Genomic DNA, 18,779 nt, shown 5'->3' with positions numbered 1-18,779 from the left:
TTAAAGTTGCTTCTAGCTAATATGGATTATACTACAATAGAACATGCATCTAATTAAGTCTGCTGCATGCTTATTGCTCACATGTAATCATTACCCTTAATAAAGAATTCATTTAAACTCCAGCTTGTGTGGACATTCCTACCTATTTTTTCTCCAGATTGCTTCTGTGAAACTCAGATGATGAACCCGTAAGATTAGTCTGTTTGACTACTAGTTGGGAGGGGCTTGGCCAGCCTGTTCACAACACCTTCTGGCAACACATGTCAAGCAAGTCAAAGAAGTACGTTTTGAAATTATGGTGGTGCTGTGATGCATAAACATCCTACCCACTGAGAGGAAATGTTGACCTTGGGAAGGAAGCTGGAGGACTGCAACCAGGGATTTGCATGAACTGGGTTTTGCATTTTGTTTTGAGCTTGAAACAAAACACAGTTGGCCAAAACATTTTGCTGAAATGGTGGCCGGACCAGTTCTTTCAACAGAACAAACCTTGAAACATTTTGAGTGTTTCAGCCATAGGGAAAAATGGGGAAACTCGAAACACTCCATTGTTTCCATGGGTAGCTCCTAAGGATACCAGAGTTGGTTGGGTTGTAGGGCATGATGGGTGCTACCCACCATCGAACCCACAAAAGAAATGGGCAAGCAGGTGATTTTAAACAAATTTTTAACCTTTCCCCTAAACCCCTCATGGGATCCCTAACTGCTACAAAGACAAGTAGGCCTGTAAGTTGTGCAGCAATATGTGCAGCCACAGAGTCTGCTTCAAGTGAATTGGCCCTCTATATGCACTTCAAAACCTTGTTGAAGCTTGTGTAGAGGCATGATTCAGATGAACATGCCTCTCACATGGTTAAAGGATGTGCCAAGAGCACAATGCTGCATCCACAAGTGATATCAGGGCAGCTGCATTCTTGTCACAGTCTTGATGTTCTCACTTGTGCAGGACAATGCTCATCTGAACCAGCCTTCAGAGAATTGTGGTGAATGATAACCTTCCCCCCAGTGTATAGCTGGCAGACGCTCTCTTGAGCAAGGGATTGACTTGTGTAGGCACTAGGAGACACAGCAGGCCAGACATGCCCCAGGAATCCAATCACATTCACAAAGGGAACTACAGTCATCTGTGTTTGGCATGGATGGACAGAAGGCATTGGTACTGTGTGTACCAAGGATGTTTGTGCCCAGGTCAGCTGACAAGGAACCAAGTTGATATGAGTTGATTGTGGGTGACTGGCCTGTAGAATGCACTTCACCAGCTCCCAGATTGTCTTTAGGTCAGTGTCCTTTCAGCTGAAATGCTGAGAACTGAGATGTTGAAGTATGGATCAGGGACGTAGCTATAATTGGGTGAACGGGTTCAAAGAACCCAAGCCGTGCCCAATCAGGAGCCGCCATTCGCGGCCCTGACATGCCCCCACGTCTGACATCAGATGCGGGGGCGGTAGTTTAGCTCCCGAGCGGGGGCTGCGCGGCCTCTTCAGGAGCTAAGACTGGTGCTGCGTTCGCAACGCAGCACCAGCCTTTGTCTAACTGCCAAAGGGGCTGCGTGGCCCCTTCAGCAGTTAAGCTGCTCTGTTCGGGAGCCAGACCACACCCTCCGCATCTGACGTCAGACACGGGGGCGTGGCTATCCTCTGCGTCTGACATCAGATGCGGGGGGCAGGGCTATCGGGGTGCCCGCTGCGGCCGCACACGGGCCGCCGGCAGGCTTGCTACGCCCCTGGTATGGATCCTCATTAGTGTGGGGTTTGAAATGTTCATTTTTCTTTGCTACCAGCTCACATTCTCATTGAGTCTTGCATGGCACAGGGCACCATGCTTGGGATGTGGCGGGTAATCTCTGCACTCCCCTGGAGTCAAATGTAAAATTATGGTGGGTTCTGTGGCCTAAAACAGTTGGGGGACATCCAATGAAACCAATAGGGCTACTTGGGAGTAGGAAGGCCTACCCCTGCATTAAAAAAAAATCACGACAGTATGTTTCTTATTCTGTAGCTCTTTGGGAGGTAAGCATAGTTCATGTACAGGTATCTTCCCTGTATAATCTATGCTGAAGACACATGCAAAGCATTTCATTTGAGCAATTGAGGGTGGGGGATGACATATTTTGATGCTGTCTTCCAGATGGAATGTTCTAGACAGATGTACCAATATTTCTTTTTCTATCAGGTAACCCATGCCTTTCCAGTTGTGTGCAATGTTTCTTGCTTCCTATTGTCCAAGGGTGCATTTACTTCTGAGCACCCAATCCATTCTCACAGGGAGATAAGTTAACAAATCACCAGGGCCAGATGGCATGCACCTGAGAGTCCTTAAAGAACTCAAAAGTGAAATTGCTGACCTCCTTGCAAAAATATGTAACTTATCCCAACGATCAGGCTGTGTACCAGAGAACTGGAAAGTAGCCAATGTAACTCCGATTTTCAAAAAGGGATCTAGGGGGGATCAGGGAAATTACAGGCTGATTATCTTGATGTGTGTTCTGGGCAAATTAATGGAAAGCATTCTCAAGGATAAAATTGTTAAGCATATAGAAAAGGACCTGCTAAAGGAGAAACAACATGACGTCTGCAAAGGCAAATCTTACCTCACCAACCTTTTGGAGTTCTTTGAGAGTGTCAACAGGCATGTGGAAAAAGGTAATCCCATTGGCATAGTATAATTGAACTTTCAAAAAGCTTTCAACAAAGTTCCTCATCAAAGGCTCTTGAGAAAACTTAGCAGTCATAGGATAAGGGGACAGGTTCATGTGTGGATTGGTAACTAGTTGAAGGACAGGAAACAGAGGGTATGAATAAATGGACAGTTCTCTAAATGGAGGAAAGTAAGAAATGGGGTCCCTCAGGGATATGTCCTGGGGCCACTGCTCTTTAATTTATTCATAAATGATATAGAAGTTAGGGTAAGCAGCAGAGTGGCCAAATTTGTAGATTACACTGAACTATTTAGGGTAATATAATCCAAAACAGATTGTGAGGAGCTACAAAAGGATCTCTCCAGAGTGGGGGAGTAGGCAACAAAATGGCAGATGGGGTTCAGTGCTAGCAAGTGTAAAGTGATGCATATTGGGTCAAAAACCTCCAGCTTCACATATATGCTGATGGGGTCTGAGCTGGTAGTGACTGACCAGGAGAGAGATCTTAGAGTCATAGTGGACAGCTTGTTGAAAGTGTCGACTCGGTGTGCTGCAGCTGTGAAAAAGGCAAATACCATGCTTGGAATCAATAGGAAGGGGGTTGAAAACAAAACTGCTAATATCATAATGCCCTTATACAAATCTATGGTATGACCACATTTGGAGTACTGTGTAAAGTTCTGGTCACCACATCTCAAAAAGGACATTATAGAACTGGAGAGGGTGCACAAGAGGGCAACCAAGAGGATGAGGGGCCCAGAGCAGATTCTTTACGAGGCAAGGCTACAACACCTTCCTTACAAGACAAGGCTACAATGCCTACAACACAATTATGCATGGTGTGGAGAGAAATAAAATTTTCTTCCTCTCTCATAACACTAGAACCAGGGGTCATCCCATGAAACTGACTGCCAGGAAATGTAGGACTGAAAAAATGAAGTACTTTTTCACACAATACATAATTAACCTATGGAATTCTCTGCGAGAAGATGTGGTGACAGTCAGCCACCAGCCTGGATGGCTTTAAGAGGGGTGTTGATAAATTCATGGAGAACAAGTTTACCAATGGCTACTAGCTTGAGGGCACTTCCAACCTAAGAGGCAAGTTGCAGGAGACTGATCAAGAGCAGGAGAGAGGGCATGCCCTCACCTTTTGCCCATGGGCTTCCTGGAGGCATCTGGTGGGCCATTGTGTGAAACAGGATGCCGGACTAGGTTGACTTTGGGCCTGATTCAGTAGGGCTATTCCTATGTTCTTATGACTTTTCTTTCACAAAATAGCAGCAAGGGTGAGAGTTACAACTTCCCCAAAAAGGTTTGTAGGAGTCAAGTAATAGCTTAAAGTTTATTTGTTGTGGAGATTTTTTTTTAAATATACTTCTAAAGATGTTTTAAAGATCTTCTTCTTGACCTGAATTAGAATCCACTTGAAGTGCTGACAAATCCCAGGAACAAAAACAGGATTATTGGGAAGAATAAAAAGAAGTTGAGAGAGAGTTTTCGAGAAACTGGTGTGGCTACTATTCTACTGCTACAGAAATAAAAACCAAAGCAAACAAGATTGTTGAAGCAAATCCGTGTATCCATGACATACATGAGCAATCACTTTATATTTGTCTTTACTACATAACATGATGCTCTTGGCCAGTTTCCCAAGAGTTAAGTTCCTTGCCTGAGGCCTTGCAGCAGGGCATTTGCAAAACTTGAAATCTAAATCCCAGTTTTGCACTCTAATCGGTAGGCCACTTCCCCCCGCTATATTTATTTTCTCAAGTCCCCTTTTGCCTACACGGTAGACTTTATTTTTTCCTTGTTGTGTAGTGTGGCTTATATTATTGATAGTGAGGATTTAAAATGCATCCAAATGTGTCAGCAAGAAAACCACTGCAATAACATTGTGAATTATTTAGCAATTTTCTCTTAAACACAACTAGGATTGATAGCAACATAATTCTTTAATGTTTGGTTAACAGCGTGGCTTTTCTTTACACACTTGATTATTCTAGCTGCTAGCCAAGGCTAGTAGTGTGGCCAATACTAGTCTGGTTATCACTGTTTCCTAGAGTAGTGATAGATAGATAGATAGATAGATAGATAGATAGATAGATAGATAGATAGATGTAGAGTGTGCCGTGAAGTCAATGTTGACTCCTGGTGACCAAAGAGCAAGATAGATAGATATAGATAAAGATATACCTTATATAGATATAGATACACACACAAAAGCTTAACATGAACAAAAACAAGGAAGAGCCTTAGAAAAAAACCCACTGTATTAATGGAAACTATGTACTTAAGATAAAGTGTACTTAAGGGAACCTGACTGTGGATAGCAAATTACTCTCCTACAGCTGTACAGAATAAAATGCAACTGTCAGTCCTCCTGGCTCTTAGGCAAGCCCCATGGTTTGTAATTGCCTCGGAAGGGCGGGAAGGGGGTTAAGTCACCCTTTTCCTCCTCCTCACTGGGAGACCCAGACCTAGATAAGATGGGTCTCTGCCAAACTGATTCATCATTGACAAGTGTCTCTCTAAATATTATTATTTATTTACACACTTAGACAGCTGTTATTGACTGGTTTGTTTTATCGAGACATCGAGTCCTTCCCAAGGACCTGGGATGGCTGAATTTTATTGTCAATATTGTTGCTGTTGTTATAGATGATGATGAAGAAGATGATGATGATGATTCAATTCTATTTCTATACCGCCCTTTCAAAAATGGCCAAGAGTGGTTTACACAGAGAAATAACAAATAAGATGGAACCCTGTCCCCAAAGGGCTCACAATCTAAAAAGAAACATAAGATAGATACTTGCAACAGTGCCTCTTTGCCAAGTTCGCAGGGGTTAGCTGAGCACACTGGTGGCATTCCCCAGGGCTCCACCCTGCTTCCTGTCCTGCCCCAGCCATACCTTTCTTTGTTGTTGTTGTTGTTGTTATTATTATTATTATTATTATTATTATTATTATTATTATTATTAATTCAATTTCTATACCGCCCTTCCAAAAATGGCTCAGGGCAGTTTACACAGAGAAATAATAAATAAATAAGATGGCTCCCTGTCCCCAAAGGGCTCACAATCTAAAAAGAAACTTAAGACAGACACCAGCAACGGTCACTGCAGGTCCTGTGCTGGGGGTGGATAGGGCCAGTTACTCTCCCCCTGCTAAATAAAGAGAATCACCGCGGTAAAAGGTGCCTCTTTGCCCACTTAGCAGGGGAGTTAGTTATTCCTGATGGCCCATGCAGTCATCCTCCTCAGTTCTCCTCCCTCCCTGCTGTACTGCAACCCCACCCCTTCTGGTTGTTTGGGTGGCTGGTGCCTCACTTCTGGGATGGGGCGTCCATTCTGCTGGACACAACCAAGAAGCCACATGTTGAGCCAGTTCCTCCCAGTCACCAGCTCACCACTCTCCTGGTGCGCCCCACTGTTGGAAGTGGGTGCTTGCCCAAGTCCCAGGCCATTAGGGTCAGGATCAGAAATGGAATGCCCCATGTTGGGATGGGAAAAGAGGCTGTTCAGCCGAATGCTGGGGTTAGTGCCGGACACTAACATAATGGTTATTCACTTGCTGTCCAATAGCTGTTGGTAAAACATCTGCCTATGGGCCTATTTGCGGCCACTATTAAGAACACTGTTAAACATTGGGAAAAGGCTGGAACTAGTTCCTGAGATGCAAATATTCTGACAGAGCTCAATTACTGTCACTGTGGGAGGCTTGTAACCACATATTTGCACACTGGGTGATTGATTTAAGACCTACATTGTTGTTAGGGTTGCTAACTTTGGCTTCAGGCTTTCCTTTACATCTGTCTGTGAAAAATAAGAACTAGGGGATGATTCAGATATCACACAATTTCTCCCAATAAAGGGAGAAAATAGAGAGAATGGAGGTTCAGCTTGGATGGAAGGAGAACGGCCAGTGTAGGAAATTTTGCCATATTCTCTGCCATGTTCACATAGCTCACCTCAGTGGATCAGTAACAGAAGGGAACTATGCAAGCATGCGCTGTTGTGGACTGAGTGGCAGTGTGATATGAATACGAATACAACAAATATTTATATACTGCTTTTCAACAAAAGTTCCTAAAGCAGTTTCTATAAATAATATATAATTAATTATTATATATTAATTTAATTTATATAATATTAAATAAATAAAATGGATCCCTGTCCCCAAAGGACTCACAATTTTTTTAAAATGTGATGGAATTGTGGTTCTTGTTCCCTGCTTCCTATCCTCACACAAATTGGCTCCATGGCTTCTTCTTCCATCTAGAAAGGAACATCCTGTTCTTCCATTACTCCTGCATTGTTTAAGTTCTAATTTTAAAATAAAGATAAATAGGAACCAAGTTCCATAATTTACACAGAGAGAGAGAGAGAGAGAGAGAGAGAGAGAGAAAATGTGGATCTAGAGCTCCATCACCTGAGGAATGAGGCAGATTGTTCAACAGATTGTGTGCCGACAATGAGAGAGAATTTGCTGTCGTGCACATGGGACTGGGCTTTCTCAGTTGTTGCCCCCAGACTTTGGAATACTCTCCCAGTGGGCATCCGTTCATGGGCGGAACTACCATTAGGCAAAGGGAGATAGTTATCTGGGGGTCCCACTGCCTGGAGGGGCCCCTCAGAGACACCTCACATGACTCCCCATTGCCCCCTGCCCAGCCCCAAGGCCCCTCAGCCACTTGCCCTGTTCGCCCTCTCTCCTGCTTGTCCTCCTGGCCTGCAATCTAAAGCAGGGGACAAGCTGCTAGGAGCTCCTTTTCTCCCCGCCTCTCAGCTGATCGGCCAGTGGGCGGGGCTTCCAGGGAGGCCTCCATGTAGGCCTTAGTGAAGCCTGAACTTGGAGTAAGCCTGCAGGCCCCAAGCAAGCAAGGAAGGAGGCAGGCAGGCAGGCAGAGTGGCCCCTACAGTTGTCTGCAGCAGACCCTCTGCCATCAGCCCAGCATTTGCAAGGTAGAATGTGAACCCCTTTGTGTGGCCCCCCCTCCCTGATATATAGGGAACTGCTTGCTATAGGGCTTTGATATGTGGGGGAGGGGGAGGGAGACTGAGAAGTCTCTGAATATTTAATTTAAAACAGCTTGGGAAATTTGCTGGCTTAAAAAAAACTATCTAAAAAGTCCTATAAGTGGCTTGTTTCATGGCAGAAAATTATAAAAAGTTCTGGAACAAACAATATTATATTTATTTTATTCATTCATTCATGCATTCATTTATAAATGCAAATTCATTTATAAATTATGTTCAAGTTGTTTTGCAACCCAGAAGGTCTGAGTGAGAACTGTGAAGCATGTGTGGTGCTTTTATTTTATTTTATTTTTCTTGTGTGTGAACTGCTCTCCAATAACTTACAGGGACTTCAGGGTAAATCTGGCCAACATGTGAATGCAGCACCTCCTTTCCAGAGGAGATGTGTGTTAAAGGGCTTTAAAAGCCTCGTGTGAAAAACCTCCTGGAATCAAACTTGACTGAATTTGTTCAGAATTCTGAGAAAACAAACACAGGCTCACCCTGCATGGTTGAAAGTCTCCTTTGCTAATCTGCAGCGAGGGGGCCATTTTAATAATTAGTGTTTCTAGTGTGTTCTAGGCATTAAAAGTAGCACAAATATATGGTACTCAATGTCTATCACTATGTACTGTGAAGTGTGCGTGTGTGTATTCAGTGAAATGTATTTGCAGGCAGCATACTTATTTTGAAATATCAGACTTAAATCCTTGGGGGCCTGGGGTGTGTGGAGGCCCTGGACTTTGAGGGGCTGGGGGCCCATTTTTAAATCTCGTCTCTGGGCCCACTCCAACTTTGCTACGCCCCTGCATCCGTTCCTCAGTCTCCATCACAGTTTTTAGAAATCAAGTGAAATCTTGGCTTTTAACCCAGGCTTTTATATTTATGTTTTTGGTGCTGCTGCTTTGCATTTTATAGTTATATTGTGCATATTTTTTTAAAAAACTTTTAGTTAGATTTGTATTTTTTTCTTCCACTGTAATATTTTTATTGTGTAATTTTAATAGTCTTATATTATTTTAAATATTTTGTAAAGCACCTTGAGATTGTTTTAATGAAGGGTGGTATAGAAATGTAACATTAAATAAATAGACATTACATGCTAACTTACCTGAGCTGCAGCTGGAAAGTCCCTCTCCCCACTGCAATAATGCAATAATGCCCACAATAGAACCAGAAGGGGGGGGGGAGCAGTGGGGGTGGAGGAGAGAGAGAGAGAGAGATGGCTGAATGTAGATTATACTGAATCCTCATATTCAACTATGGCCTGCAAGCATGCACAATGCACACATAAACATATTTGCACATTGGATGATTGATTTAAGCAAATGTAGTAAAATAAAGAAATATAGTAAAATGCCCAGTAATGATACAGCAGATTCACTGAGTCATAACTGTGATGTAAATCAAATTGGTTTTTGTTTATCCTGTAGCCAGGATAAATGAAGCGACACATCTCGTGATTCCTGAATTATTGTCATTAAAAAGGTACATGACTTTGGCTATGGTACTAGTCATAGAACTAATTTGGTCCAAGATTGGAAATGATGGCCATCCCATTCTGAAGGTTGAAAAGAGTGAATATTACAACAGATAGTGAGGTAAATCCTCAGTGTCAGAATCACAGATACACAAAACAACATACTAAGATGGACTTTGGAAAATTATTGAAGCACTTTTATAGGTGCTTGTGGAATTCTCTGCCACAAGATGTGGTGACAGCCAACACCCTGGATGGCTTTAAGAGGGGTTTGGATAACTTCATGGAGGAGAGGTCTATCAGTGGCTACTAGTCGGAGGGCTATAGGCCACTTCCAGCCTCAAAGGCCGGATGTCTCTGAGTACCAGTTGCAGTGGAGTCACAGCAGGAAAGAGGGCATGCCCTCAGCTCCTGCCTGTAGGCTCCCAATGGCATCTGATGGGCCACTGTGTGAAACAGGATGCTGGACTAGATGGGCCTTGGGCCTGATCCAGCAGGACTGTTCTTATGTTCTTATGTAGGTGCTTACTGATATCTTGGTTCAGAGATGGTCAGCTTTAGAGGTTTGCAGTTTAGCCTGGGCTGGTAGTTCTGCATGTAATATGTTAAAATAATCATGTACTGTATCAATGTTTTTAGTGCACATGAAGATATTTGCAAGTAATACACTCATAACTGCAAAAATATTGGGAACAGTAAAGGCTGCTAAGGAACTCATTGCTTGCTTGCTTATGTATGCATGTATGTACTGTATGTAAACCATTCTGGGAACTTTTGTTGAAAAGTAGTATATAAATATTCATTGTATTTGTATTCATTGTATACTTGCTTCAGTCTTCAAGTGCATAGTTTAAATGGAGAAAATGGCACAAAAATGGAAGTTGGAGAGCAATCTTCTCTTGCACATTTACCTAATGGAAAGATCAAATTAAATATTCACAACACAAGGCTAAATGATATATTCCAAAGATTCATTGGGGCACAGAACAACAAGTTCTACAATGTTTTATAAACCAAGTAAACTCCAAATAGGTCAGTTCCTAAATATGCCAGCTGGTAGACAACCATGAATGGCTAAATTCAATGGGAGTTGAGTCTTTGCACAGCCTTTGATGCAGCTATCTCATGTGGAATCTAGTCCACTCTACTAACAATTTATTTACTTATTTGCTGTTCATGTGACCATGTTTTGGAGACATTTTATCTCATGTTCTTTCTAACCACACTGACCTCAGGGGCGCTGTTTCCTATACCTCTGTTTGAAATCTCTTTCTTGCAGACACTAAAATGCTTGGAGTGTGTGTGTGTGCGCGCACACACACACACACATGCACGCATACACATATGCGCACATTAGAGTTCATGTCTATCTCTGCTGCCTGCCTTCATGCATTTGTCTGAAAGTCTAAACATGTGTACAACTGTTTGTGTGATTGGGAACCCCTATGTTTTCCAGAGTTTCTTATAATGTGTTGAGAACCTACACACATACAACCTTTCTCCCCTAAACATTTTATTTTACAATTTTCAGAATTGTAAAGAACAAAAAAAACACCCCTCAATGGAAAAATAACTACTAATAATTCAGAAGATTTTGCATTAAAATAATAATAGTACATCACATATGCCACTTATATGGCTTCTATTCATAGATGAGCAGGTGAAGACCAGGATCAGGAATAGAAGGCATGATCCAGACTTCTCACACACATAATATCCCCCCGCCCCCCGCTATTTGCTGACCATCTACAAAAGGTCCTGTAGTCATGAATTTCTGAATTTCTGACCAGAGGGATAGTACAGATTCTTATTTTTGTTGTCTTAATGCCACACATTTGGAGAATACTATAAATAATTTGGAATGCTTTCAAGACACATTTATAGTGAGGCGATATGCAAATTCTCTAGGATTAGGAACATTTTGCATTCCAAATGCACAATTTAAATAGAAGAAAATCTCCATGTAAATGTACATTAGAAGCTGAAGTGGAGTAAGTTAATCCATTGTTTGAATGGACCACTTTCCATGGACTTCAAAGCCACTGCGTCACATCAGCAAGCTCTTTTAACCATTATGATTGAACCTTGGTCTTGAGCAATAAAATTTATGCATGCTCACCACTATGCCTCCAGCATTTATAACAAGACATGCTTTGAAACACTAATGAAAAAGATGCTCTTAGCAATATTCTGCGTTAGATGAGCTGAACATCATACATTAAAACAAACAATTAATTTGTTCTGCTTTGCCGTAAATCAGCTGGGAGTGTTTGCTGCTTTTAATTTGCCAGAGTTTTAGTCTTCTACAAATCAAATTAGTAATCATGTATCTTGTTAGGCAGAATTCTAAGGAAACTGCAATTCATGGGCAGTTAGGCAGCGGTGCCTGAGCTTTTTCTTGCTGTTGGGGGTCGGCTTTTTGCTAACAAGATGCAATCGCCAGAAAAAGAGAGTGCCTAAGGGTATGAATGCAACAGACATGAGAATTGTACATTCTGTGAAGCGCATTGAGCCTTCAAAACATTGTACTTTATAAGTGTATTTGGATCCCAGCCATGTAGTTTTATGGTCTTGATTGTGTCTCATTATGTAGTAGCATTAAAATAAAAGGAGCAGAAAAATATCCTCTCGATGTGGATTATAGAATAGCTACACTGATATTCATGCACTAACATGGGCTGATCTTGAATAGGCCTACTCCTATGAACAACATTCCTTGATATAACTTATCAAGTTATATCAAGGAATATGTGCTCACTCTAGGCACTCAGGTGACAGATAACTGCAGATAGATCTTTGAACTTCCCAGTCTGGACATGTTATTTTTTGCATGCTTGTGGAGTGTGCAGGCAGAGAATAAATACAGTATTGTTAAAAACAGCAAAGCTTGTTTTTGTTTAAAAACAAAGGTTGTTGCTTTTAAATTTTGATTTAAAAGCTTAACACTGTTGTATAAAGAAAACCCTGAATCTTATATGATATTTGACATCAACTAGAATGATTGTAGGTATGGTTCATTTTCTTTGATGTTCTTCCACATACAGGAAGGTGGAAAAGGGGAGCATTCAAAGCAGCACGACATACACACAGCATCATTCTGAAGTGGTATAGTAGCACTACACAATCAAAGTGAGTGGCTTTATTATGTGATTATATTGAGCACTGTCACCTTTCCTTTACAAAGATTCTGGCACCTAGGACCCATAGTGAGTCAGGTGATATACCCTGACCTTTAATAAATTTCCCAGGTTGTGCTTCTTCACTGAGCAATGAGTGCATTGTGCCTCCCCACTCTTTCCCCTCCCTGCACTCAGCAGGACTTGGATCTAACATCTAGTCCAATGCATTGTTAAGAAGCAGGGCATTCTTTACCTAAAGCATAAGCAATAGATGCTTACCTAACCCGTTCCTTACAAATCCAAGGGAGCATGCACAAAATTAAAATTCCGTTAATAGGAAAGAGGTCTTGCACCTCAAATGTTCAAAGGCAAAGTACTCCTGAACACTTGCAGAGTGTCTTTCCTTTGTGTCAGGAATGCTTCCTTGCCTATCAGAGATTATCCAGGTGTGCTTTGGATGGAATCTATTGTCCTAATTTGTCTAGAGGTATACAGTTGTAAAACCGCAAAATTAAAAAAAAAAGGACTCTTATAAATATCTGAAATATAAAAATATATGGTATATGTTTTTTAAAATTATGCAACCAAACAAGACTATGGAATGATGCAAGTCAAACAAGAATATGGAATGAATTGCTGTCCTTCAAGAAAATAACTGTATCTTCTCTTTCATGCAGCAGAATTCTGAACACTGTCCTGCTAGAGCTTTTCTTACGGTGTTGCTTTATTGAATATTGATGACCTCCTGTAGCGGCATCCTTGCTTTTCACTCCATTATGCAGCCTGGAGGATATCAAGCTCTGCATATTTTCCTAAATATTTTGTTGAAGGTCACTACAGATGTCTGGAAGACAACAAAATATCTTTATTTTGTGCTTCACTTGCCAAGCAGGAGGACAAAAATATCACCTTTCAAGTCATTGTGGTGCTAATTCCAGTCCTAGGAATTTTACACTCTGGTATGGTGTAAGAGCACAACATTTCACAAGTGAAAAGAGGGACATGCAGTATGTTCCTCTGTTCCCATACCAGGGTTCACTGTGTAAATCTCCTTTAGGGATGTATGAGCTGGCTCGATTCAAGGCTCAAACACCGAACCAGCCCAGCTCAGGCATTTCGAGTTTGAACCAGACCGGGCCCAGTTCTAAGAACTGGTTTCTGGGGTATACTTATATAGGGGAATCTGGTGAGGATTCCCCTTTACAAATAAAGGGGGATTCCCTAGCCCAGTGGTGGCGAACCTATGGCACGCGTGCCAGAGGTGGCACTCGGCGCCCTCTCTGGTGGCACGCATGCCCAGGTCCGGACCTGTAATGATGCGAGGTGAATTTAAGCCTCGCGCGGCTCCGCTCTTGGTATACGTGAGCGGCGTCTTAACTCTGCCTCTGCCTCTTTGCATCCGCCCCCTCCGTCCGCCCTCCTCCTCCTCCTCCGTCTGCCCTCCTCCGCCCTCCAGTTCTCGGCTGGATCGTGTGCCCGGGCAGTAAGTGGCTCCTCAAGCCAAATGTAAAATAAAAATATAATTAAAAAATATAATGAATCATATCCAGAAAGGCATCTTTACTGATTTACAGGAAAAGCAGACTTATTTACACCTGCTTTCCTTGCAATTCAGTGATGATGCCTTTCTGCCATCTTCACTGAAATTCGGGAACAGCAGATGTAAATAAGACATTCATATCTGCTTTTCCTGCAATTCAGTGACGATGCCTTTTTGGATGTGATTAAAATTTTTTTGTGCTGGTCAGGGTTGGCGCGGTAAAACGGTATACCATGGTATGATTGTGCATGGTAATCATTCTCCCCACACATGTGCACGGGCGTTAAGACACGCATATGGTGTAACACCATTATTATCATAGTTTTTGAGTGTTAATAAATGCTCAAAAAATGCTTAAAAACTCAAAATCTCAGCAAGTACAAAAATGTTTAAAGAATGTCTGTTCAACTGTTTTTTTGTTTTTTCTTGACTAGATCGCCACGTGTGTTTAGAGATTGTCCCTGCCGGGAGAGTTGGGTTATTTGCAGTTGCCCACAGCTACACTACCACACAGTAAGCAAAATTACTTAACACCAACTTTGGGAGTTATTTCTGAGACCTGGGGGTTACTGCTGGCATTTAGTGGGGGCTGCTGCTGTCACTGACATTTAGTAGGGGTTATTGCAGAGCGAAGCCATGAGCCTTGAATTAGATTAGGTAGGAAATTCACTCAGATGCCTTTTTCAGAGCAGGCCAAAAGCTGGTGGTCAGTAAATTCAAAGGGAACCCCAGTTGAGAATCACTGCTGTAGATTGTTGATTCAGGGAATATCCATTTCCTTAGTGTTAACAAATAGTGTTAGCTATTTTTGGTATAGGGATAGATTTGTATTGGGTGATTCATTTTTTTTTTAAAATTTTGTGTTTTTGTAGACTTTGTGTTTTGAGCACCCAAAAATGAGTACAGCAAAAAAAGCAAAGGCAGATAGTGGAAGATCATTTCAAGAGGCCTGGACAGAGTCATTTGGAGTGATTGAACGCAATGGGAAAGCATTATGCATTCTGTGTAATGAAAGTGTTGTGTGTCGCACATCAAGTGTCAGACGGCACTTTGACACCAACCACAAAAATGTTGGTAAACTTAGTGAAACTGAAAGAAAAGAGTTTCTTAAAGGGAAATTGAGGAAATATCATTCCCAGTATCAAGGTTTTTGCAGCTATCTTTCTAAAACAAATCACCTGACAGCTGCCAGTTTTCAAATTTCACTGTGCATAGCAAAACATGGTAAGCCCCTCTCTGATGGGCATATTATTAAAACTGCCATGGGAGTAATTCCCTTTTTCATGATTTCCCAAACAAGGATAAAATTATTCAACGCATCTCTGAGATGCCACTTAGCAGAAATACTGTTTGAGTCCAGCGCATGGCAAGTGATATTAGTCAGCAGCTCACCACTGACTTACAAAAGGCAGCCTGTTACTCCATGTGCTTGGATGAAAGCACAGATATAAATAATCATGCAAGGCTAGCAGTAATTTTGTGTTATGCTGCTGGTGACATCATGAGAGAAGAGCTGGTGAAATTGGTATCTGCCTGTAAGAACACAAGGAATAGATATCTACAACGCTGTGATGGAGGCTTTATTGTCACAAGACATAAGACCAGAAAAAGTGGTTTCAATTACTAGTGATGGGGCACCTTCTATGGTGGGGACAACATCTGGTTTCATACAGTTATTTGTTAAAGAAACAAAACAACAAGTCATTCAGTTCCATTGTATTATACATCAAGAAGCTCTTTGTGCCAGGGAAAGCAGCAAAAAATTTGACGATGTCCTCAAAGATGTCACAAAAATTGTGAATTACATCATGGCTCATGCTCTGAATTATCGACAGTTTCAAGCACTTCTTGAGGAGGTTCAGGCACAGTATAATTGTTTACTTATGTACAATAATGTCCGGTGGCTGAGCAGAGGATGAGTCCTGGAGAGATTTGTAGCCTGCTTGGATGAAATTAGGCTGTTTTTAAATGAAAAAGGGCAGAAATATCTACAGCTCACTGATATGGCTTGGCTTACCAACCTCATGTTTTTTTACAGATTTTACATTACACTTCAATGTACTTAACAAACAACTACAAGGTGTAGGGAAAACAGCAGAAAGGATGTTTTGTGATATTAAAACATTTGAGAGAAAACTGCAGGTTTTTGAAAGAGACCTTGAAAGTGGGCAGCTAAAATATTTTCCAAATCTAAAAATGCATTTAGAAAATTCTACAAAATTTGCTGACAATCCTCCAAGCCATCAGGAAATTCACAAGGAATGTTCTAGCACTGTAGCAGCTGCAAAGGTAAATTTTAGTAACAGATTTGTACAGTTCCGTAAGGCTTCGCGAAAGGCTCCCTACAGTTCGCGAAAGGCTTCCTAGAAGCCATTTGCAACTCAGCGGCAAAGCGAGCGGGGACGGCAGGAAAGTTCTCCTGCCGACCCCTTGAGATGGGGGGATATTTGGCAAGAAGGGGGCAGCAGGGGACATTTGGAGTGCTGCAGGGGGCGGCCGCCAGCCGAGGGGGCTTAGCTTGAAGAGGGCGGCAGGGACTGGGAGCGATCCTGCCGCCCCGTTACGAATAGGAATGGAGGAGTCCGAGCTGCGCCAGGGGAGATTGAAGCCGGCGGCACCCTGCCGCCCGATTACTACAAGAATTACAGTTACTATGATGGAAGGGGTGAGTAAAGCCCCCCGTTTTTATTGGAACCCCCCACCTGAACCAAAACCACCCCGTGTCCGGACCGGTCTGGAGGCCTTTAGAATGGCCTCCGAACCGGTCCGTGCACATGACTACAAACTTTTGCCTTTCAATAAAAAGTTGTTTGTTGTCTATGTCATTTTGCTGTTTGATGAGTCTGGGGTAGCTTGGAAAAGTGATATTGTAACCACTGATAATGCGATCATATATTTATTTATTTTTTTGATATGCTGTGAATAACTCAATGGTTCTGGAAATGTGCCTTGCGGTCCCAGACGGGTACTTAAAGATTACTGTTCTACAATATTCTACAGTTACTGTTTTTGTTGTAATTTGTTCAAAAATTGAAATTTTCTGTGTTTTATATAAATAAGGAATGTTATTAAAAAAAAGTTGTTTGTATCATTGAAAGCTCCGTTATTGTGTTTTTCTTTTAAGACAAAAGATGTTAATGTATAAGTTGTTTTTTCTAAACTAAAACCTCAGTATTGGCACTTTGCGATAAATAAGTGGGTTTTGGGTTGCAGTTTGGGCACTCAGTCTCTAAAAGGTTTGCCATCACTGCCCTAGCCTAAGGGGGGGGGAGGATGAATGAAAAGGGAATTTCTACCTTTAATTTCCAAGTGACAGGGACAGTGGGAATGGTGGAGGTGGTCACAGTGGCTGCAGCAGAGACATTGGCTGCAGCACGGACTCCTCCAAACTCCCTGCCAGTCTCCCAAATGACAGCCCAGGCCTCTGTGCATAAGCTGAGGCCATTTTCACCATGTGCTGATGCAAATGGCCTCTGTGCATGTGAAGAGGTCATGAAAATGGTCTCTATTCATGCAGCATGGCCTGAACCAGGCCAGAGCTGGCTGGGCCGTAATTTGGGAGGCCAGTGGGCAGTGGGGGTGGGGGTGGAGAAGCCCTGCCATCACTACCGCTGCTGCCACCACCACCACCCATGTCTCTGCTGCCATCACAGCTGGTGCCACGGACGCTGCCACCGTCCCTGCTGCCTGGAAATTAAAGGTAGAAATTCTTATATATATATATAGAGAGAGAGAGAGAGAGAGAGAGAGAGATTGAGAGCCTAATATAGAAATCTTTAGGCGGTGTATACTTTACAAGTATACCCCCGTGAGCGGCCCTTGAACTGGCTCAGACTGGTTTGATGGCTGAACCGGACTGGACCCAGTTCAGCCAGACTTGCAAGTAGTCCAGGCCAGGTTGGTTCGAATCTGGATTCAAACTGAACCAGCCTGGCTGGTTCCGTGCACATCCCTAAAGCTTCCTCAGTTAAATTGAGGAAGCTTAAATTGAATTCAATTCAGAATTCAGCTGAATGGAATCCTACACCATGTGCCTATGTGTGCTGTACTTTGCAATTAGCCTATCTTTCACTGTTATAAAGCAGAAAACAGTCAATTACCAGCAGTTTAAAATAAACCTCATTAGCTGCAGCATGAGGCCTTTTTGTTTGTGGCTGACATCCCAGTCAAGGTAGTGCTGGTGAAGTGAACACATGGCATGTGCTGGGGGTGGCGGGCGGCGGGGAGGGAGCTAGCAAGATTCATTAATTTCCCTTTCGCTCTGAAGCCCAGTGTGATGTCCCTGAGGAAAGTGTCCCTGAGGAATGTGCAGTCCTCAGGGACATATTGTAGCGGGCACAGGGGGCTTTGGAGGAAAGGAGATAGATTTTTAAAACAACCCCTTACTTCAGTGTGTGCTGTGTTTGCTGCACCAATGTTTCCTTGTTCTAAATGTCAGCCACTCTATGTGTGTGTGTGTTCACCCATGTGTGGGCACACACACACACACACACACACACACACTGCACATACACATGCACTAGAGACACTGTTGTGCATTAAAGACAGGATGCATCTCCATCTCACTCCCACCCTGCCTAGGGAATGTGGAGGCCCAAGAACTGAAGTCTGAATATAGTAACTCATAGCACCTAAATAAGTAGGCAAGTAAGTCATTCTCAAGGAGCAAAAGCAGGAATGGTGATGGTGTTCACACTAGTGTAGCAAGGTCAGAGTGGGATCGGCAGGCAGAGAGTGGAGGTCTCCCAGCTCCTGCGGTTTAGATACTATTCTACAAAGATCGGGAAAACCAATGTATATCCAATATACTGCCTGCCTCACAAGCTCCACTGATTTCAGAGATGCATGTTGGTCAAATTGGAGTATAACCCAGAGGGCCCTAGAAACTGGCTTTTATGCTATGTGTATTATTCTACAGGATATGAGTGAGTGCAGGAAACTGTTGGCAAAGAGCTAGCTTCACTAATTTTGACTTCATTAT

The 18,779-nt window shown here is 42.5% G+C and overlaps 1 long non-coding RNA gene across 2 annotated transcripts in view; it reads left to right on the top strand.

Moving 5' to 3' along the window:
- Nucleotides 1-7,417: 7,417 nt before the first annotated feature.
- The window catches only part of LOC128328208 (uncharacterized), a 52,792-nt gene continuing 41,430 nt past the window's right edge, over nt 7,418-18,779 (top strand). The window contains exons 1-3 of one of the 2 annotated variants that reach the window (XR_008309077.1): nt 7,418-7,605; nt 12,184-14,311; nt 14,671-16,895. This is a non-coding gene — a long non-coding RNA (uncharacterized LOC128328208). Of the gene's footprint in view, nt 7,606-12,183; nt 14,312-14,670; nt 16,896-18,779 lie in introns of those variants that run through there. The other variant, XR_008309078.1, reaches the window with a different exon arrangement.

Source organism: Hemicordylus capensis, chromosome 5 (genome assembly GCF_027244095.1).
Source record: "Hemicordylus capensis ecotype Gifberg chromosome 5, rHemCap1.1.pri, whole genome shotgun sequence".
Lineage (NCBI taxonomy): Eukaryota > Metazoa > Chordata > Lepidosauria > Squamata > Cordylidae > Hemicordylus > Hemicordylus capensis.
The sequence above is the reverse complement of the archived record's forward strand: the minus strand, read 5'-3'. Positions and strand labels throughout refer to the sequence as shown.